This window comes from Carcharodon carcharias, chromosome 16 (genome assembly GCF_017639515.1).
Source record: "Carcharodon carcharias isolate sCarCar2 chromosome 16, sCarCar2.pri, whole genome shotgun sequence".
NCBI lineage: Eukaryota > Metazoa > Chordata > Chondrichthyes > Lamniformes > Lamnidae > Carcharodon > Carcharodon carcharias.
Window position 1 is genome coordinate 31,452,460 of NC_054482.1, and position 24,606 is coordinate 31,477,065.

A 24,606-nucleotide genomic window follows, 5' to 3' on the forward strand; every position below is an offset into this window, starting at 1 on the left:
AGTCCCACCTCTGTACTGACACATCCAACACTTACATAAAATATATAATAATGTACACATAGTCCCTCCTCCATTACTGACACATCCCACAGTTATGTATAATATTTAATAATGGACACACATTCCCACTTCCTGTACTGACACATCCCATACTTTATAGAATATATAATAATGGACACACAGCACCACCTCCTGTACTGACACATCCTACTGTTACATAGAATATATAATAATGGACACACAGTCCCACCTCCTGTACTGACACATCCCACAGTTATATATAATATATAATAATGGACACACAGCACCACCTCCTGTACTGACACATCCCACAGTTATATATAATATATAATAATCGGAACACAGTCCCATCTCCTGTACTCACAGATCTCACAGTTATATATAACATATAATAAAGGACACACAGTCAAACCTCTTGTACTGATACATCCCACAGTTATATAGAATATATAATAATGGACACACAGTCCCACCTCTGTACTGACACATCCAACACTTACATAAAATATATAATAATGTACACATAGTCCCTCCTCCATTACTGACACATCCCACAGTTATGTATAATATTTAATAATGGACACACATTCCCACTTCCTGTACTGACACATCCCATACTTTATAGAATATATAATAATGGACACACAGCACCACCTCCTGTACTGACACATCCTACTGTTATATAGAACATATACTAATGGACACCAAGTCCCACCTCCGGTACTGACTCATCTCACAGTTATATATAACATATATTAATGGACACACAGTCCCACCTCCTAACCTGACACATCCCACATTTAGATATAATATATAAAAATGGACACATGGTCCCACCTCCTGTACTGACACATCCCACAGTTATATAGAATATATAATAATGGACACACAGTCCCACCTCCTGTACTGACACAACCCACAGTTACATAGAATATAAAATAACGGACACACAGTCCCACCTCCTGTACTGACACATTCCACAATAATATATAATATATAATAATTGACACACAGCACCACCTCCTGTACTGACACATGCCACTGTTATATATAATATATAATTATGGGAACACAGTCCCACCTCCTGTACTGACATATCTCACAGTTTTTATAACATATAATAATGGACACACAGTCCAACCTCCTGTACTGATACATCCCACAGTTATATAGAATATATAATAATGGACACAGAGTCCCACCTCTGTACTGACAAATCCAACAGTTACATAAACTATATAATAATGGACACACAGTCCCTCCTCCAGTACTGATACATCCCACAGTTATGTATAATATTTAATAATGGACACACAGTCCCACCTCCTGTACTGACACATCAAACAATAATATATAATAGATAATAATGGACACACAGCACCACCTCCTGTACTGACACATCCCACAGTTATATATAATATATAATAATGAGAACACAGTCCCACCTCCTGTACTGACATATCTCACAGCTATATATAACATATAATAATGGACACACAGTCCCACCTCTGTACTGACAATCCAACAGTTACAGAAAATATATAATAATGGACACACAGTTTCTCCTCCAGTACTGACACATCCCACAGTTATGCATAATATTTAATAATAGACGCACAGTCCCACTTCCTGTACTGACACATCCGATACTTTATAGAATATATAATAATGGACACACAGCCCCACCTTCTGTACTGACACATCCTACTGTTATATAGAATATATAATAATGGACACACATTCCCGCCCCCTGTACTGACACATCCCACAGTTATATATAATATATAATAATGGACACACAGCACCACCTCCTGTACTGACACATCCCACAGTTATATATAATATATAATAATGGACACGCGGTCCCACCTCCTGTACTGACACATCCTAAAGTTATATAGAATATATATTAATGGACAAACACTCCCACCTCCTATCCTGACACATCCCACAGTTAGATATAATATATAACAATGGACACATGGTCCCACCTCCTGTACTGACACATCCCACAGCTATACAGAATATATAATAATGGACACACAGTACCACCTCCTGTACTGACACATCCCACAGTTATATAGAATATATAATAATGGACACACACTCCCACCTCCTGTACTGACACATCCCACAATAATATATAATATATAATAATGGACACACAGCACCACCTCCTGTACTGACACATCCCACAGTTATATGTAATATATAATAATGGGAACACAGTCCCATCTCCTGTACTCACAGATCTCACAGTTATATATAACATATAATAAAGGACACACAGTCAAACCTCTTGTACTGATACATCCCACAGTTATATAGAATATATAATAATGGACACACAGTCCCACCTCTGTACTGACACATCCAACACTTACATAAAATATATAATAATGTACACATAGTCCCTCCTCCATTACTGACACATCCCACAGTTATGTATAATATTTAATAATGGACACACAATCCCACTTCCTCTAATGACACATCCCATACCTTATAGAATATATAATAATGGACACACAGCACCACCTCCTGTACTGACACATCCTACTGTTATATAGAACATATAATAATGGACACACAGTCCCACCTCCTGTACTGACTCATCCCACAGTTATATATAATATATAATAATGGGAACACAGTCCCACCTCCTGTACTGACATATCTCACAGTTATATATAAGATATAATAATGGACACACAGTCCAACCTCCTGTACTGACACATCCCAGTTATATAGAATATATAATAATGGACACACAGTCCCACCTCCTGTACGGACACATCCTACAGTTATATATAATATATAATAATGGGAACACAGTCCCACCTCCTGTACTGACATATTTCACAGTTATATATAACATATAATAATGGACGCACAGTCCAACCTCCTGTACTGATACATCCCACAGTTATATAGAATATATAATAATGGACACACAGTCCCACCTCTGTACTGACAATCCAACAGTTACATAAAATATATAATAATGGACACACAGTCCCTCCTCCAGTACTGACACATCCCACAGTTATGTATAATATTTAATAATGGACACACAGTCCCACTTCCTGTACTGACACATCCCATACTTTATAGAATATATAATAATGGACACACAGCCCCACCTTCTGTACTGACACATCCTACTGTTATATAGAATATATAATAATGGACACACATTCCCACCACCTGTACTGACACATCCCACAGTTATATATAATATATAATAATGGACACATTAGCACCACCTCCTGTACTGACACATCCCACAGTTATATATAACATATAATAATGGACACACAGTCCAACCTCCTGTACTGATACATCCCACAGTGATATAGAATATATAATAATGGACACACAGTCCCACCTCTGTACTGACAATCCAACAGTTACATAAAATATATAATAATGGACACACAGTCCCTCCTCCAGTACTGACACATCCCACAGTTATGTATAATATTTAATAATGGACACACAGTCACACCTCCTGTACTGACACATCCCACAGTTATATAGAATATATGATAATGGACACACAGTCCCACCTACGGTACCGACACATCCCACAGTTATATAGAATATATAATAATGGACACACAGTCCCACCTCCTGTACTGACACATCCCACAGTTATACATAATATATAATAATGGACCCAGTCCCACCTCCTGTACTGAAACATCCCACAGTTATATATAATATATAATAATGGACATACAGTCCCACCTCCTGTAATGAAACATCCCACAATTATATAGAATATATAATAATGGATACACTGTCCCACCTCCTGTACTGACACATACCACAGTTTATATAATATATAATAATGGACACACAGTGCCACCTCCTGTACTGACACATCCCACAGTTATATATAATATATAATAATGTACGCACAGCACCACCTCCTGTACTGACACATCCCACAGTTATATAGAATATATAATAATGGACACACAGTCCCACCTCCTCTACTGATACATCCCACAGTTATATAGATATAGGATAATGGACACACAGTCCCACCTCCGGTACTGACACATCCCACAGGTTTATAGAATATATAATAATGGACACACAGTCCCACCTCCTGTACTGACACATCCTACAGTTCTATAGAATATATAATAATGGACACACAGTCCCACTTCCTGTACTGACACATCCCACAGTTATATATAATATATAATAATGGACACACAGCACCACCTCCTGTACTGACACATCCCACAGTTATATATAATATATAATAATGGACACGCGGTCCCACCTCCTGTACTGACACATCCTAAAGTTATATAGAATATATATTAATGGACAAACACTCCCACCTCCTATCCTGACACATCCCACAGTTAGATATAATATATAACAATGGACACATGGTCCCACCTCCTGTACTGACACATCCCACAGCTATACAGAATATATAATAATGGACACACAGTACCACCTCCTGTACTGACACATCCCACAGTTATATAGAATATATAATAATGGACACACACTCCCACCTCCTGTACTGACACATCCCACAATAATATATAATATATAATAATGGACACACAGCACCACCTCCTGTACTGACACATCCCACAGTTATATGTAATATATAATAATGGGAACACAGTCCCATCTCCTGTACTCACAGATCTCACAGTTATATATAACATATAATAAAGGACACACAGTCAAACCTCTTGTACTGATACATCCCACAGTTATATAGAATATATAATAATGGACACACAGTCCCACCTCTGTACTGACACATCCAACACTTACATAAAATATATAATAATGTACACATAGTCCCTCCTCCATTACTGACACATCCCACAGTTATGTATAATATTTAATAATGGACACACAATCCCACTTCCTCTACTGACACATCCCATACCTTATAGAATATATAATAATGGACACACAGCACCACCTCCTGTACTGACACATCCTACTGTTATATAGAACATATAATAATGGACACACAGTCCCACCTCCTGTACTGACTCATCCCACAGTTATATATAATATATAATAATGGGAACACAGTCCCACCCCCTGTGCTGACACTTCCCACAGTTATATATAATATATAATAATGGACACGCAGCACCACCTCCTGTACTGACACATCCCACAGTTATAGATAATATATAATAATGGACACGCGGTCCCACCTACTGTACTGACACATCCTAAAGTTATATAGAATATATATTAATGGACAAACACTCGCGCCTCCTATCCTGACACATCCCACAGTTAGATATAATATATAACAATGGACACACGGTCCCAACTCCTGTACTGACACATCCCACTGCTATATAGAATATATAATAATGGACACACAGTCCCACCTCCTGTACTGACACATCCCACAGTTATATAGAATATATAATAATGGACACACACTCCCACCTCCTGTATTGACACATCCCACAGTTAAAAAGAATATATAATAATGGACACACAGTCCCTCCTCCTGTACCGACACATCCCACAGTTATATAGAATATAGAATAATGCACACACATTCCCACCTCCTGTACTGACACATCCCACAGTTATACATAATATATAATAATGGACCCAGTCCCAAATCCTGTACTGACACATACCACTGTTATATATAATATATAATAATGGACACACTGTCCCACCTCCTGTAGTGACACATCCCAAAATAATATATAATATATAATAATGGACACACAGCACAACCTCCTGTACTGACACATCTCACAGTTATATATAATATATAAAGGGAACACAGTCCCATCTCCTGTACTGACATATCTCACAGTTATATATAACATATAATAATGGACACACAGTCCCTCCTCCTGTACTGACACCTCCTACAGTTATATATAATATATAATAATGGACACGCGGTCCCACCTCCTGTACTGACACATCCTAAAGTTATATAGAATATATATTAATGGACAAACATTGCCACCTCCTATCCTGACACATCCCACAGTAAGATATAATATATAACAATGGACACATGGTCCCACCTCCTGTACTGACACATCCCACAGCTATATAGAATATATAATAATGGACTAACAGTCCCACCTCCTGTATTGACACATCCCACAGTTATATAGAATATATAATAATCGACACACAGTCACACCTCCTGTACTGACACATCCCACAGTTAAATAGAATATATGATAATGGGCACACAGTTCCACATCCGGTACCGACACATCCCACAGTTATATAGAATATATAATAATGGACACACAGTCCAACCTCCTGTACTGACACATCCCACAGTTATACATAATATATAATAATTGACACACAGCACAACCTCCTGTACTGACACATCCCACAGTTATACATAATATATAATGGGAACACAGTCCCATCTCCTGTACTGACATATCTCACAGTTATATATAACATATAATAATGGACACACAGTCCCTCCTCCTGTACTGACACCTCCTACAGTTATATATAATATATAATAATGGACACGCGGTCCCACCTCCTGTACTGACACATCCTAAAGTTATATAGAATATATATTAATGGACAAACACTGCCACCTCCTATCCTGACACATCCCACAGTAAGATATAATATATAACAATGGACACATGGTCCCACCTCCTGTACTGACACATCCCACAGCTATATAGAATATATAATAATGGACACACAGTCCCACCTCCTGTATTGACACATCCTACAGTTATATAGAATATATAATAATGGACACACAGTCACACCTCCTGTACTGACACATCCCACAGTTAAGTAGAATATATGATAATGGGCACACAGTTCCACCTCCGGTACCGACACATCCCACAGTTATATAGAATATATAATAATGGACCCAGTCCCAGCTCCTGTACTGACACATCCCACAGTTACATATAATATATAATAATGGACATACAGTCCCACCTCCTGTAATGACACATCCCACAATTATATTGAATATATAATAATGGGCACACTGTCCCACCTACTGTAGTGACACATCCCACAGTTATATAGAATATATGATAATGGACACACAGTCCCACCTACAGTACCGACACATCCCACAGTTATATAGAATATATAATAATGGACACACAGTCCCACCTCCTGTACTGACACATCCCACAGTTATACATAATATATAATAATGGACCCAGTCCCACCACCTGTACTGACCCATCCCACAGTTATATATAATATATAATAATGGACATACAGTCCCACCTCCTGTAATGACACATCCCACAATTATATAGAATATATAATAATGGACCCACTGTCCCACCTCCTGTACTGACACATCCCACAGTTATATATAATATATAATAATGGACACATGGTCCCACCTCCTGTACTGACACATCCCACAGTTATACATAATATATAATAATGGGAACACATTCCCACCTCCGGTACTGACATATCTCACAATTATATATAACATATATTAATGGACACACAGTCCCACCTCCTATCCTGACACATTCCACAGTTAGATATAATATATAAAAATGGACACATGGTCCCACCTCCTGTACTGACACATCCCACCGTTATATAGAATATATAATAATGGACACACACTCCCACCTCCTGTACTGACACATCCCAAAGTTATATAGAATAAATAATAATGGACACAAAGTCCCACCTCCTGTATTGACACATCCCACAGTTATATATAATATATAATAATGGACACACTGTCCCACCTCCTGTAGTGACACATCCCACAGTTATATATAATATATAATAATGGATACACGGTCCCACCTCCTGTACTGACACATCCCACAGTTATACATAATATAATAATAATGGGAACACAGTCCCACCTCCTGTACTGACAAATCTCACAGTTATATATAACATATATTAATAGACAGACAGTCCCACCTCCTATCCTGACACATCCCACATTGAGATATAATATATAAAAATGGACATAGAGTCCCACCTCCTGTACTGACACATCCCACAGTTATATGGAATATATAATAATGGACACACAGTCCCACCTCCTGTACTGACAAATCCCACAGTTATATAGAATATAAAATAATGGACACACAGTCCCACCTCCTGTACTGACACATCCCACAATAATATATAATATATAATAATGGACACACAGCACCACCTCCTGTACTGACACATCCCACAGTTATATATAATATATAATTATGGGAACACAGTCCCACCTCCTGTACTGACATATCTCACAGTTTTTATAACATATAATAATGGACACACAGTCCAACCTCCTGTACTGATACATCCCACAGTTATATAGAATATATAATAATGGACACACAGTCCCACCTCCTGTTCTGCCACATCCCACAGTTATATAGAATATATGATAATGGACACACAATCCCACCTACGGTACCGACACATCCCACAGTTATATAGAATATATAATAATGGACACACATTCCCACCTCCTGTACTGACATATCTCACAGTTATATATAACATATATTAATGGACACACACTCCTACCTCCTATCCTGACACATCCCACAGTTAGATATAATATATAACAATGGACACAGGGTCCCTCCTCCTGTACTGACAAATCCCACAGTTATATGGAATGTATAATAATGGACACACACTCCCACCTCCTGTATTGACACATCCCACAGTTATAAAGAATATATAATAATGGAGACACAGTCCCACCTCCTGTACCGACACATCCCACAGTTATATAGAATATATAATAATGGACACACAGTCCCACCTCCTATACTGACACATCCCACAGTTATACATAATATATAATAATGGACCCAGTCCCACCTCCTGTACTGACACATACCACAGTTATATATAATATATAATAATGGACACATGGTTCCACCTCCTGTACTGACACATCCCACAGCTGTAGAGAATATATAATAATGGACACACAGTCCCACCTACTGTACTGACACATCCCACAGTTATATAGAATATATAATAATGGACACACAGTCTCACCTCCTGTATTGACACATCCCACAGTTATATAGAATATATAATAATGGACACACTGTCCCACCTCCTGTTGTGACACATCCCACAGTTTTATATAATACATAATAATGGACATACGGTCCCACCTCCTGTACTGACACATCCCACAGTTAATCATAATATATAATAATGGGAACACAGTCCCACCTCCTGTCCTGACAAATCTCACAGTTATATAAAACATATATTAATGGACACACAGTCCAACCTCCTATCCTGACACATCCCACATTTAGAAATAATATATAAAAATGGACACATGGTCCCACCTCCTGTACTGACACATCCCACAGTTATATAGAATATATAATAATGGACACACAGTCCCACCTCCAATACTGACACATCCCACAGTTATATAGAATATAAAATAATGGACACAGTCCCACCTCCTGTACTGACACATCCCACAATAATATATAATATATAATAATGGACACACAGCACCACCTCCTGTACTGACACATCCCACAGTTATATATAAGATATAATTATGGGAACACAGTCCCACGTCCTGTACTGACATATCTCACAGTTTTTATAACATATAATAATGGACACACAGTCCAACCTCCGGTGCTGAAACATCCCACAGTTATATAGAACATATAATAATGGACACACAGTCCCACCTCTGTACTGACCCATCCAACAGTTACATAAAATATATAATAATGGACACACAGTCCCTCCTCCAGTACTGACACATCCCACAGTTATGTATAATATTTAATAATGGACACACAGTCCCACCTCCTATACTGACACATCCCACAGTTATACATAATATATAATAATGGACCCATTCCCACCTCCTGTACTGACACATACCACAGTTATATATAATATATAATAATGGACACAGGGTTCCACCTCCTGTACTGACACATCCCACAGCTGTAGAGAATATATAATAATGGACACACAGTCCCACCTCCTGTACTGACACATCAAACAATAATATATAATATATAATAATGGACACACAGCACCACCTCCTGTACTGACACATCCCACAGTTATTTATAATATACAATAATGTGAAACTGTCCCACCGCCTGTACTGACATATCTCACAGCTATATATAACATATAATAATGGACACACAGTCCAACCTCCTGTACTGATACATCCCACAGTTATATAGAATATATAATAATGGACACACAGTCCCAACTCTGTACTGACAATCCAACAATTACAGAAAATATATAATAATGGACACACAGTCCCTCCTCCAGCACTGAAACATCCCACAGTTATGTATAATATTTAATAATGGACACACAGTCCCACTTCATGTACAGACACATCCCATACTTTATAGAATATATAATGATGGACACACAGTCCCACCTCCTGTACTGACACATCCCACAGTTATATAGAATATATAATAATGGACACACACTCCCCCCTCCTGTACTGTCACATCCCACAATAATATATAATATATAATAATGGACACACAGCAGCACCTCCTGTACTCACACATCCCACAGTTATATATAATATATAATAATGGGAACACAGTCCCACCTCCTGTACTGACATATCTCACAGTCATATATAACATATAATAATGGACACACAGTCCAACCTCCTGGACTGATACATCCCACAGTTATATAGAATATATAATAATGGACACACAGTCCCACCTCTGTACTGACACATCCAACAGTTACATAAAATATATAATAATGGACACATAGTCCCTCCTCCTGTACTGAAACATCCCACAGTTATGTATAATATTTAATAATGGACACACAGTGCCAATTCCTGTACTGACACATCACATACTTTATAGAAAATATAATAATGGACACACAGCACCACCTCCTGTACCGACACATCCCACAGTGATATATAATATATAATAATGGGAACACGTCCCACCTCCTGTACTGACATATCTCACAGTTATATACAACATATAATAATGGACACACAGTCCAACCTCCTGTACTGACAAATCCCACAGTTATATAGCATATATAATAATGGACACACAGTCCCAAACCTGTACTGACACATCCTACAGTTATATATAATATATAATAATTGTACACGTGGTCCCACCTCCTGTACTGACACATCCTAAAGATATATAGAATATATATTAATGGACACATGCTCCCACCTCCTATCCTGACACATCCCACAGTTAGATATAATATATAACAATGGATACATGGTCCCACCTCCTGTAGATCCCACCTCCTGTACATCCCACAGCTGTAGAGAATATATAATAATGCACACACAGTCCCACCTACTATTCTGACACATCCCACAGTTATATAGAATATATAATAACAGACACACTGTCCCACCTCCTGTAGTGACACATCCCACAGTTATATATAAGATATAATAATGGACACACGGTCCCACATCCTGTACTGACACATCCCACAGTTATACATAATATATAATAATGGGAACAAAGTCCCACCTCCTGTACTGACAAATCTCACAGTTATATATAACTTATATTAATGGACACACAGTCCCACTTCCTATCCTGACACATCCCACATTTAGATATAATATATACAAATGGACACATGGTCCCACCTCCTGTACTGACACATCCCACAGTTATATAGAATATACAATAATGGACACACAGTCCCACCTCCTGTACTGACACAACCCACAGTTACATAGAATATAAAATAATGGACACACAGTCCCACCTCCTGTACTGACACATCCCACAATAATATATAATATATAATAATGGACACACAGCAACACCTCCTGTACTGACACATCCCACAGTTATATATAATATATAATAATGGGAACACAGTCCCACCTCCTGTACTGACATATCTCACAGTTATATATAACATATAATAATGGACACGCAGTCCAACCTCCTGTACTGATACATCCCACAGTTATATAGAATATATAATAATGGACACACAGTCCCACCTCTGTACTGACACATCCAACAGTTACATAAAATATATATTAATGGACACATAGTCCCTCCTCCAGTACTGAAACATCCCACAGTTATGTATAATATTTAATAATGAACACACATTCCCACTTCCTGTACTGACACATCCCATACTTTATAGAAAATATAATGATGGACAACAGCACCACCTCCTGTACTGACACATCCCACAGTGATATATAATATATAATAATGGGAACACGTCCCACCTCCTGTACTGACATATCTCACAGTTAAATATAACATATAATAATGGACACACAGTCCAACCTCCTGAACTGACAAATCCCACAGTTATTTAGAATATATAATAATGGACACACAGTCCCACCTCCTGTACTGACACATCCTACAGTTATATACAATATATAATAATTGACACGTGGTCCCACCTCCTGTACTGACACATCCTAAAGTTATATAGAATATATATTAATGGACACACGCTCCCACCTCCTATCCTGACACATCCCAAAGTTAGATATAATATATAACAATGGACACATGGTCCCACCTCCTGTACTGACACATCCCACAGCTGTAGAGAATATATAATAATGCACAAACAGTCCCACCTACTGTTCTGACACATCCCACAGTTATATAGAATATATAATAATGGACACACTTGCCCACCTCCTGTTGTGACACATCCCACAGTTATATATAATATATAATAATGGACACACGGTCCCACCTCCTGTACTGACACATCCCACAGTTATACATAATATATAATAATGGGAACAAAGTCCCACCTCCTGTACTGACACATCTCACAGTTATATATAACATATATTAATGGACACACAGTCCCACCTCCTATCCTGACACATCCCACATTTAGATATAAGATATAAAAATGGACACATGGTTCCACCTCCTGTACTGACACATCCCACAGTTATATAGAATATATAATAATGGAGACACAGTCCCACCTCCTGTACTGACACAACCCACAGTAACATAGAATATAAAATAATGGACACACAGTCCCACCTCCTGTACTGACACATCCCACAATAATATATAATATATAATAATGGACACACAGCACCGCCTCCTGTACTGACACATCCTACAGTTATATATAATATGTAATTATGGGAACACAGTCCCACCTCCTGTACTGACATATCTCACAGTTTTTATAACACATAATAATGGACACACAGTCCAACCTCCTGTACTGATACATCCCACAGTTATATAGAATATATAATAATGGACACACAGCATCACCTCCTGTACTGACACATCCCACAGTTATATATAATATATAATAATGGGAACACAGTCCCACCTCCTGTACTGACATATCTCACAGCTATATATAACATATAATAATGGACACACAGTCCAAACTCCTGTACTGATACATCCCACAGTTATATAGAATATATAATAATGGACACACAGTCCCACCTCTGTACTGACAATCCAACAGTTACAGAAAATATATAATAATGGACACACAGTCCCTCCTCCAGTACTGACACATCCCACAGTTATGCATAATATTTAATAATAGACACACAGTCCCACTTCCTGTACTGACACATCCCATACTTTATAGAATATATAATAATGGACACACAGCCCCAGCTTCTGTACTGACACATCCTACTGTTATATAGAATATATAAAAATGGACACACATTCCCATCCCCTGTACTGACACATCCCACAGTTATATATAATATATAATAATGGACACACAGCACCACCTCCTGTACTGACACATCCCACAGTTATATATAATATATAGTAATGGACACGCGGTCCCACCTACTGTACTGACACATCCTAAAGTTATATCGAATATATATTAATGGACAAACACTGCCACCTCCTATCCTGACACATCCCACAGTTAGATATAATATATAACAATGGACACATGGTCCCACCTCCTGTAGTGACACATCCCCCAGCTATATAGAATATATAATAATGGACACACAGTCCCACCTCCTGTACTGACACATCCCACAGTTATATAGAATATATAATAATGGACACACAATCCCTCCTCCTGTATTGACACATCCCACAGTTATATACAATATATGATAATGGACACACAGTCCCACCTCCGGTACCGACACATCCCACAGTTATATAGAATATACAATAATGGACACACAGTCCCACCTCCTATACTGACAAATCCCACAGTTATACATAATATATAATAATGGACACATGGTCCCACCTCCTGTACTGACACATCCCACAGTTATATAGAATATATAATAATGGACACACACTCCCACCTCCTGTACTGACACATCCCACAATAATATATAATATATAATAATGGACACACAGCACCACCTCCTGTACTGACACATCCCACAGTTATATATAATATATAATAATGGGAACACAGTCCCATCTCCTGTACTGAAAGATCTCACAGTTATATATAACATATAATAAAGGACACACAGTCAAACCTCTTGTACTGATACATCCCACAGTTATATAGAATATATAATAATGGACACACAGTCCCACCTCTGTACTGACACATCCAACACTTACATAAAATATATAATAATGTACACATAGTCCCTCCTCCATTACTGACACATCCCACAGTTATGTATAATATTTAATAATGGACACACATTCCCACTTCCTGTACTGACACATCCCATACTTTATAGAATATATAATAATGGACACACAGCACCACCTCCTGTACTGACACATCCTACTGTTACATAGAATATATAATAATGGACACACAGTCCCACCTCCTGTACTGACACATCCCACAGTTATATATAATATATAATAATGGACACACAGCACCACCTCCTGTACTGACACATCCCACAGTTATATATAATATATAATAATCGGAACACAGTCCCATCTCCTGTACTCACAGATCTCACAGTTATATATAACATATAATAAAGGACACACAGTCAAACCTCTTGTACTGATACATCCCACAGTTATATAGAATATATAATAATGGACACACAGTCCCACCTCTGTACTGACACATCCAACACTTACATAAAATATATAATAATGTACACATAGTCCCTCCTCCATTACTGACACATCCCACAGTTATGTATAATATTTAATAATGGACACACATTCCCACTTCCTGTACTGACACATCCCATACTTTATAGAATATATAATAATGGACACACAGCACCACCTCCTGTACTGACACATCCTACTGTTATATAGAACATATACTAATGGACACCAAGTCCCACCTCCGGTACTGACTCATCTCACAGTTATATATAACATATATTAATGGACACACAGTCCCACCTCCTAACCTGACACATCCCACATTTAGATATAATATATAAAAATGGACACATGGTCCCACCTCCTGTACTGACACATCCCACAGTTATATAGAATATATAATAATGGACACACAGTCCCACCTCCTGTACTGACACAACCCACAGTTACATAGAATATAAAATAATGGACACACAGTCCCACCTCCTGTACTGACACATTCCACAATAATATATAATATATAATAATGGACACACAGCACCACCTCCTGTACTGACACATGCCACTGTTATATATAATATATAATTATGGGAACACAGTCCCACCTCCTGTACTGACATATCTCACAGTTTTTATAACATATAATAATGGACACACAGTCCAACCTCCTGTACTGATACATCCCACAGTTATATAGAATATATAATAATGGACACAGAGTCCCACCTCTGTACTGACAAATCCAACAGTTACATAAACTATATAATAATGGACACACAGTCCCTTCTCCAGTACTGATACATCCCACAGTTATGTATAATATTTAATAATGGACACACAGTCCCACCTCCTGTACTGACACATCAAACAATAATATATAATAGATAATAATGGACACACAGCACCACCTCCTGTACTGACACATCCCACAGTTATATATAATATATAATAATGGGAACACAGTCCCACCTCCTGTACTGACATATCTCACAGCTATATATAACATATAATAATGGACACACAGTCCCACCTCTGTACTGACAATCCAACAGTTACAGAAAATATATAATAATGGACACACAGTTTCTCCTCCAGTACTGACACATCCCACAGTTATGCATAATATTTAATAATAGACGCACAGTCCCACTTCCTGTACTGACACATCCGATACTTTATAGAATATATAATAATGGACACACAGCCCCACCTTCTGTACTGACACATCCTACTGTTATATAGAATATATAATAATGGACACACATTCCCGCCCCCTGTACTGACACATCCCACAGTTGTATATAATATATAATAATGGACACACAGCACCACCTCCTGTACTGACACATCCCACAGTTATATATAATATATAATAATGGACACGCGGTCCCACCTCCTGTACTGACACATCCTAAAGTTATATAGAATATATATTAATGGACAAACACTCCCACCTCCTATCCTGACACATCCCACAGTTAGATATAATATATAACAATGGACACATGGTCCCACCTCCTGTACTGACACATCCCACAGCTATACAGAATATATAATAATGGACACACAGTACCACCTCCTGTACTGACACATCCCACAGTTATATAGAATATATAATAATGGACACACACTCCCACCTCCTGTACTGACACATCCCACAATAATATATAATATATAATAATGGACACACAGCACCACCTCCTGTACTGACACATCCCACAGTTATATGTAATATATAATAATGGGAACACAGTCCCATCTCCTGTACTCACAGATCTCACAGTTATATATAACATATAATAAAGGACACACAGTCAAACCTCTTGTACTGATACATCCCACAGTTATATAGAATATATAATAATGGACACACAGTCCCACCTCTGTACTGACACATCCAACACTTACATAAAATATATAATAATGTACACATAGTCCCTCCTCCATTACTGACACATCCCACAGTTATGTATAATATTTAATAATGGACACACAATCCCACTTCCTCTACTGACACATCCCATACCTTATAGAATATATAATAATGGACACACAGCACCACCTCCTGTACTGACACATCCTACTGTTATATAGAATATATAATAATGGACACACATTCCCACCCCCTGTACTGACACATCCCACAGTTATATATAATATATAATAATGGACACATTAGCACCACCTCCTGTACTGACACATCCCACAGTTATATATAACATATAATAATGGACACACAGTCCAACCTCCTGTACTGATACATCCCACAGTGATATAGAATATATAATAATGGACACACAGTCCCACCTCTGTACTGACAATCCAACAGTTACATAAAATATATAATAATGGACACACAGTCCCTCCTCCAGTACTGACACATCCCACAGTTATGTATAATATTTAATAATGGACACACAGTCACACCTCCTGTACTGACACATCCCACAGTTATATAGAATATATGATAATGGACACACAGTCCCACCTACGGTACCGACACATCCCACAGTTATATAGAATATATAATAATGGACACACAGTCCCACCTCCTGTACTGACACATCCCACAGTTATACATAATATATAATAATGGACCCAGTCCCACCTCCTGTACTGAAACATCCCACAGTTATATATAATATATAATAATGGACATACAGTCCCACCTCCTGTAATGAAACATCCCACAATTATATAGAATATATAATAATGGATACACTGTCCCACCTCCTGTACTGACACATACCACAGTTTATATAATATATAATAATGGACACACAGTGCCACCTCCTGTACTGACACATCCCACAGTTATATATAATATATAATAATGTACGCACAGCACCACCTCCTGTACTGACACATCCCACAGTTATATAGAATATATAATAATGGACACACAGCACCGCCTCCTGTACTGACTCATCCCACAGTTATATATAATATATAATAATGGGAACACAGTCCCACCTCCTGTACTGACATATCTCACAGTTATATATAAGATATAATAATGGACACACAGTCCAACCTCCTGTACTGACACATCCCAGTTATATAGAATATATAATAATGGACACACAGTCCCACCTCCTGTACGGACACATCCTACAGTTATATATAATATATAATAATGGGAACACAGTCCCACCTCCTGTACTGACATATCTCACAGTTATATATAACATATAATAATGGACGCACAGTCCAACCTCATGTACTGATTCATCCCACAGTTATATAGAATATATAATAATGGACACACAGTCCCACCTCTGTACTGACAATCCAACAGTTACATAAAATATATAATAATGGACACACAGTCCCTCCTCCAGTACTGACACATCCCACAGTTATGTATAATATTTAATAATGGACACACAGTCCCACTTCCTGTACTGACACATCCCATACTTTATAGAATATATAATAATGGACACACAGCCCCACCTTCTGTACTGACACATCCTACTGTTATATAGAATGTATAATAATGGACACACATTCCCACCCCCTGTACTGACACATCCCACAGTTATATATAATATATAATAATGGACACATTAGCACCACCTCCTGTACTGACACATCCCACAGTTATATATAACATATAATAATGGACACACAGTCCAACCTCCTGTACTGATACATCCCACAGTGATATAGAATATATAATAATGGACACACAGTCCCACCTCTGTACTGACAATCCAACAGTTACATAAAATATATAATAATGGACACACAGTCCCTCCTCCAGTACTGACACATCCCAAAGTTATGTATAATATTTAATAATGGACACACAGTCACACCTCCTGTACTGACACATCCCACAGTTATATAGAATATATGATAATGGACACACAGTCCCACCTACGGTACCGACACATCCCACAGTTATATAGAATATATAATAATGGACACACAGTCCCACCTCCTGTACTGACACATCCCACAGTTATACATAATATATAATAATGGACCCAGTCCCACCTCCTGTACTGAAACATCCCACAGTTATATATAATATATAATAATGGACATACAGTCCCACCTCCTGTAATGACACATCCCACAATTATATAGAATATATAATAATGGATACACTGTCCCACCTCCTGTACTGACACATACCACAGTTTATATAATATATAATAATGGACACACAGTGCCACCTCCTGTACTGACACATCCCACAGTTATATATAATATATAATAATGTACACACAGCACCACCTCCTGTACTGACACATCCCACAGTTATATAGAATATATAATAATGGACACACAGTCCCACCTCCTCTACTGATACATCCCACAGTTATATAGATATAGGATAATGGACACACAGTCCCACCTCCGGTACTGACACATCCCACAGGTTTATAGAATATATAATAATGGACACACAGTCCCACCTCCTGTACTGACACATCCTACAGTTCTATAGAATATATAATAATGGACACACAGTCCCACCTCCTGTACTGACACATCCCACAGTTATATAGAATATATAATAATGGACACACAGTCCCACCTCCTGTACTGACACATCCCACAGTTATATAGAATATATAACAATGAACACATAGTCCCACCTCCTGTACTGACACATCCCACAGTTATATAGAATATATAATAATGGACACACAGTCCCACCTCCTGTACTGATACATCCCACAGTTATATAGAATATATAATAATGGACACACAGTCCCACCTCCTGTACTGACACATCCCACAGTTATGTAGAATATATAATGGACACAGAGCACCACCTCCTGTACTGACACATCCCACAGTTATATAGAATATATATTAATGGACACACAGTCCCATCTCCTGTATTGACACATTCCACAGTTATATAGAATATATAATAATGGACACACAGTCCCACCTCCTATACTGACACATCCCACAGTTATATACAATATATAATAATGGACACACAGTCCCACCTCCTGTACTGACACAGTTAGACAGAATATGCAATAAACACAAGAAAGGAAACTGAACAAATTATTTTCACTGTCCAATACACACTGTCCGGTCCCTGTGATGTCCACCACCCACTGAAAGCGTCAAGTTTATCTCTTACTCTCTGTGTCCACATATGAAGAGCAGCTGGAAGATTTACCATTTGAAAATCAATTTCCCAACTCTCTCGAGCACTGCTGCACAAAATTCAGAGAGAGCCACAATGAGAGAAACAGAGATAGATAGAAAGAGTGAGAGTTAAAGGTGAGTGTGAGTGAGAGACAGAGAGAGGGTGAGAGTGAGTTAAAGGTGAGTGTGAGTGAGAGACAGAGAGAGGGTGAGAGTGAGTTAAAGGTGAGTGTGAGTGAGAGACAGAGAGAGGGTGAGTTAAAGGTGAGTGTGAGTGAGAGACAGAGAGAGGGTGAGAGTGACTGAGTGAAGCAGAGAGCTGAGGTTTTTGTACAGCCCCTGCACTGGAAGCTCTCAGTGTGGGTTACGTTAGGTAAAGGAACCAAGCTCAGACTGAGTAAGTAAACCCCAATCCTCCCTTATTAACCTTTTCAATACTGAAACTTTCTCAAACACTAATGCTGAATAGTTGAAGGTGTTAGTGAGGAGCTGCAGTGAATGAAATGGTTCAGTGAACAACACTGTGTATAACAGGGTGCCCAGCTGTATTTCTTTCATTACATTCCTCCCTTTAAGCAGCAAGATAGAAATAACCAACTTTTACCCACCGTCTAGAGGAGATCTGGACGTTTGCAGACTGTGCTGACATTGCTGCACCATGCAGTGAAATCACTCACTAGACTCCTGTCAGTCTCAGTGTGACAGACACGGGCAGAGTTTGATATGAGCTCCGGCTCCCTCTCTCGGTCTCTGATATAACTGATCGCAGCACCAGCACAGTGGGACACTGAGGTCCCACCTCTCCCAGCTTGAACTCTGCTCTCTCCACTCCCTGGTTATCTCTTGGCAAAGTTCTGATGACAAACAGGTAGAGCAGGGCCCACAATCCAATGGCTTCAGTGTTCCAGGGTTTCGGGGAGACTCTCTGTTTCCCCCGAATGTTTAAATGTCACACTCTAGACTCCAGACCTCCTGGAACCTGCTCTCCATCTCTCTCCTGAAGACACTGTCTCTGACTGGGGAACAGCTCCACCCTCCCCAAGTGGGCTCATTCCTCCAAGTGTGAGGCGGGAGAGTGAACATGACAGGCTATTGGACTGTGAGGTGTCGGCCATGCCTCAATGGGTAGCACTCTCCCCTCAGAGTCACAATGTTGTGGGTTCAAATCCCACTCCAGAGACTTGAGCACGTAATCCAGGCTGAGAATCCAGTGTGGTATTGAGGGAGGGCAGCACTGTCAGAGGAGCCATCTTTCAGAAAAGACAAACTGAGGTCTGCCCTCTCAGGGGGATGTCAAAGATCCCACGGCGCTGTGAGAAGAAGAGCAGGGGAGTTCCCCGGTTTCCTGGTCAACACTTTTCCCTCAATCATCATCACTGTACATCTGATTATCTCATTATCATTCTTCTGCCTGGGATCTAGCTGTGCACAATTGGTTATCATGCATTTAGGTACACGCTGAAGTGATGACAAGGGCTATAGCAATGTAATTCTTCCTTTGAGATTGAAGATTCCTGATCCTGATCCTCACCCATTGTCCACATCCCAAACTGCCCCTGTCCTAACTCCCACCCAATCCCGTTCTCCAATCGCCTCTGTACATTTGTGTGCTCTGTTTATATTTGTGTGCTCTGTCTGTATATTTGTGTGCTCTATGTGTATTTGAGCGCTCTGTGTATGTTTGTATAGGCACATGCCTATTTGTGTGTCTGCGTATATTTGTGTGTTGTATGCGTATTTGAGTTCTCTGTCTATATTTGAGTGCTCTGTATATCATTTAGTATTCCGTGAATATTTGTGTGTTCTGTATACATTTGTGTATTTTGTCTGTATATTTGTCTGCTCTGTGTTTTTGTGTGCTCTGTGTATTTAAGTGCTCTGTCTATATTTATACATCCTGTGTATATTTGTGTGTCTGCGTATATTTGTGTGATCTGAGTGTATTTGAGTGCCTTGTATATAAGTGATTGCTCTGTGAATATTTTTGTGTTCTGTGTATATTTGTATGCTCTGTGTATTTGAGTGCTCTGTGTGTATTTGAGTGCTCTGTGTGTATTTGAGTGCTGTGTGTATTTGTGCACTCTGTGTATACTTGTGTGTCTCTGTATATTTGTGTGTTCTATGTATATTTGAGTTCTTTGTGTATATTTGAGTATTCTGCATATATTTGAATGATCTGTGTTTATTTGTGTGCTCTGCATGTATTTTAGCATCCTGTGTATATTTTGAGTGCTTTGGGTATATTTGAGTGCTCTTTGTATATTTGTGTATGTATTTGGGTTTGTATTTGTATTTGTGCACCCACCGAACAAGATAAAATTCCTATCTTTAGTGATTGATGTATTTGTATCCCGAAACTCTGGGTTATTGAAGTATTTGTAATCCGAGATGCTTTTGTTCCTCTATCCCCCCCAGACTCTAGGTTATCAGATGTCCCGGATTTTATGGGACAGCCCCACAAGTGAGGCAGACGTTCCGTATCCCGGATTGGAGTTGCCGGCCTGGCCTTTCTCCCATTTTTCTGAACTAACGTTTTTGTGCATGTGCAGTGTTCACATCCTACCCACTGCTTGTTTTCACGGTCTTCCCAATGTCCCACCTCCCCCCCGGTCATACAGACCCCCATGCCAATGTGTTCCTGACTTATTCCCCAAGAGTTGATCACCTTGTCTGCACTTGCACCTTTCAAATTATAAGTGACATCACTCTTCCTCCTATCATCTGGACTACCTCACATTTATCTGGACTGAACTTCATTCACCAATTATTTCCCCATTCTGCAAGTTTATTAATGTCCACCTGCAATTTGATACAGCTCTCCTCGGTATTGACTGACCCCCACACATCTAATTTCATGTCATCCTCAAATTTAGACATTGTATTTTTGATTCCAAACTCCAAATGTTTCAAGTAAATTGTGAACAGCAGTGATCCCAGCGCTGATCCTTATGGAACTCCACTTCCCACCTTCTGCCACTCTGAATAATGACATTTTACTCCTGCTCTCTGCTTTCTGTCTTGGAACAATCCATTCTGTCACTTGTCCCCTGACTCCACATTCTCTGACCTTATTCATTAGTCTATTCTGGGGCATCTTATCAAAGGCCTTTTGCAAGTCCAGATAAATGGCATCTATGACATTACCAGTGTCTACTCTCTCTGTTACCTCCTCAAACATTTAATAAGGTCGTTCAAGTAAAATTTTCCCTTTTAAAATCCATGCTGACTCTTCATTCTGAAATATACAAAAACCACAGGAATATACACAGAACACACAAATACACACATACAAAAGATAAATACACAGTGTTGTAAGGGTGGCCGAGTGGATACTATTATTGATAGAGTTGATCAACAGACACTTCCTATGTGGGAATATTAAGTTTATTCACAATATGCTCAGCATCTGCTTTCAACTCCAACTTTATCTCTGCACTGACTTGAGGGAGCCCGTGCTGCTCTCCTATTGGTTAATACAGATCATGTGATCTCACCTAACAGGTATTAATCTTAAAGATCCAATGCTCAATAAATAAAACCATAATGGCTGCACACGGGAAATAAACTTCCTTCTCTTCTCTTTCAGGCAGAGAGAAGTCATCACCCACAGTGACCCTGCTGCCCCCCTCCCCAGAGGAGGTCAAGACCAAGGGCACTGCCACCCTGGTGTGCCTTGCCAATCACTTCTATCCCGATGAGGTGAAGGTGGAGTGGAAGAAGGACGGTGCAGCCATTTCGGACGGGGTTCAGACCAGCAACTACCTGTGAGCTTCGGACAGCACCTACAGCATCAGCAGTCTGCTGACCCTCTCTGGCTCTGGCTGGGAGTCCAACGCCAGCTTCTCCTGTGTCGTCACCCACGAGAGTCTCTCCTCTCCCCTCAGAAAGAGCATCAGGAGATCAGAATGTGCGTAGAGTGTTAGAGACAGTCCACAGAGGAGACACAACTTTAAATAGAACAGGGGTGAGCTGGGAGGACAAAGGTCATTGTCAGCACCAAATTACAAGTCTCTTCCTTTTCAGGACCGGCTCTGAGACACTTCTGAGGGTCAGGGGTTAAGGCACGTTATTGGTGCAGTGTACAGGGATTTCACTCTGTATCTAACCCCATGCTGTACCTGCCCTGGGAGTGTTTGATAGGGACAGTGTAGAGGGAGCTTTACTCTGTATCTAACCCCGTGCTGTACCTGCCCTGGGAGTGTTTGATAGGGACAGTGTAGAGGGAGCTTTACTCTGTATCTAACTCCGTGCTGTACCTGCCCTGGGAGTGTTTGATAGGGACAGTGCAGAGGGAGCTTTACTCTGTATCTAACCCCGTGCAGTACCTGTCCTGGGAGTGTTTGATGAGGACAGTGTAGAGGGAGCTTTACTCTGTATCTAACCCAGTGCACTAGCT

At 39.1% G+C, this 24,606-nt stretch overlaps 1 pseudogene; it reads left to right on the forward strand.

Annotated features, from left to right (window-relative positions):
- The window catches only part of LOC121289309, an 87,452-nt pseudogene extending 63,110 nt beyond the window's left edge, over positions 1-24,342 (forward strand).
- The last annotated feature ends 264 nt before the right edge of the window (positions 24,343-24,606 follow it).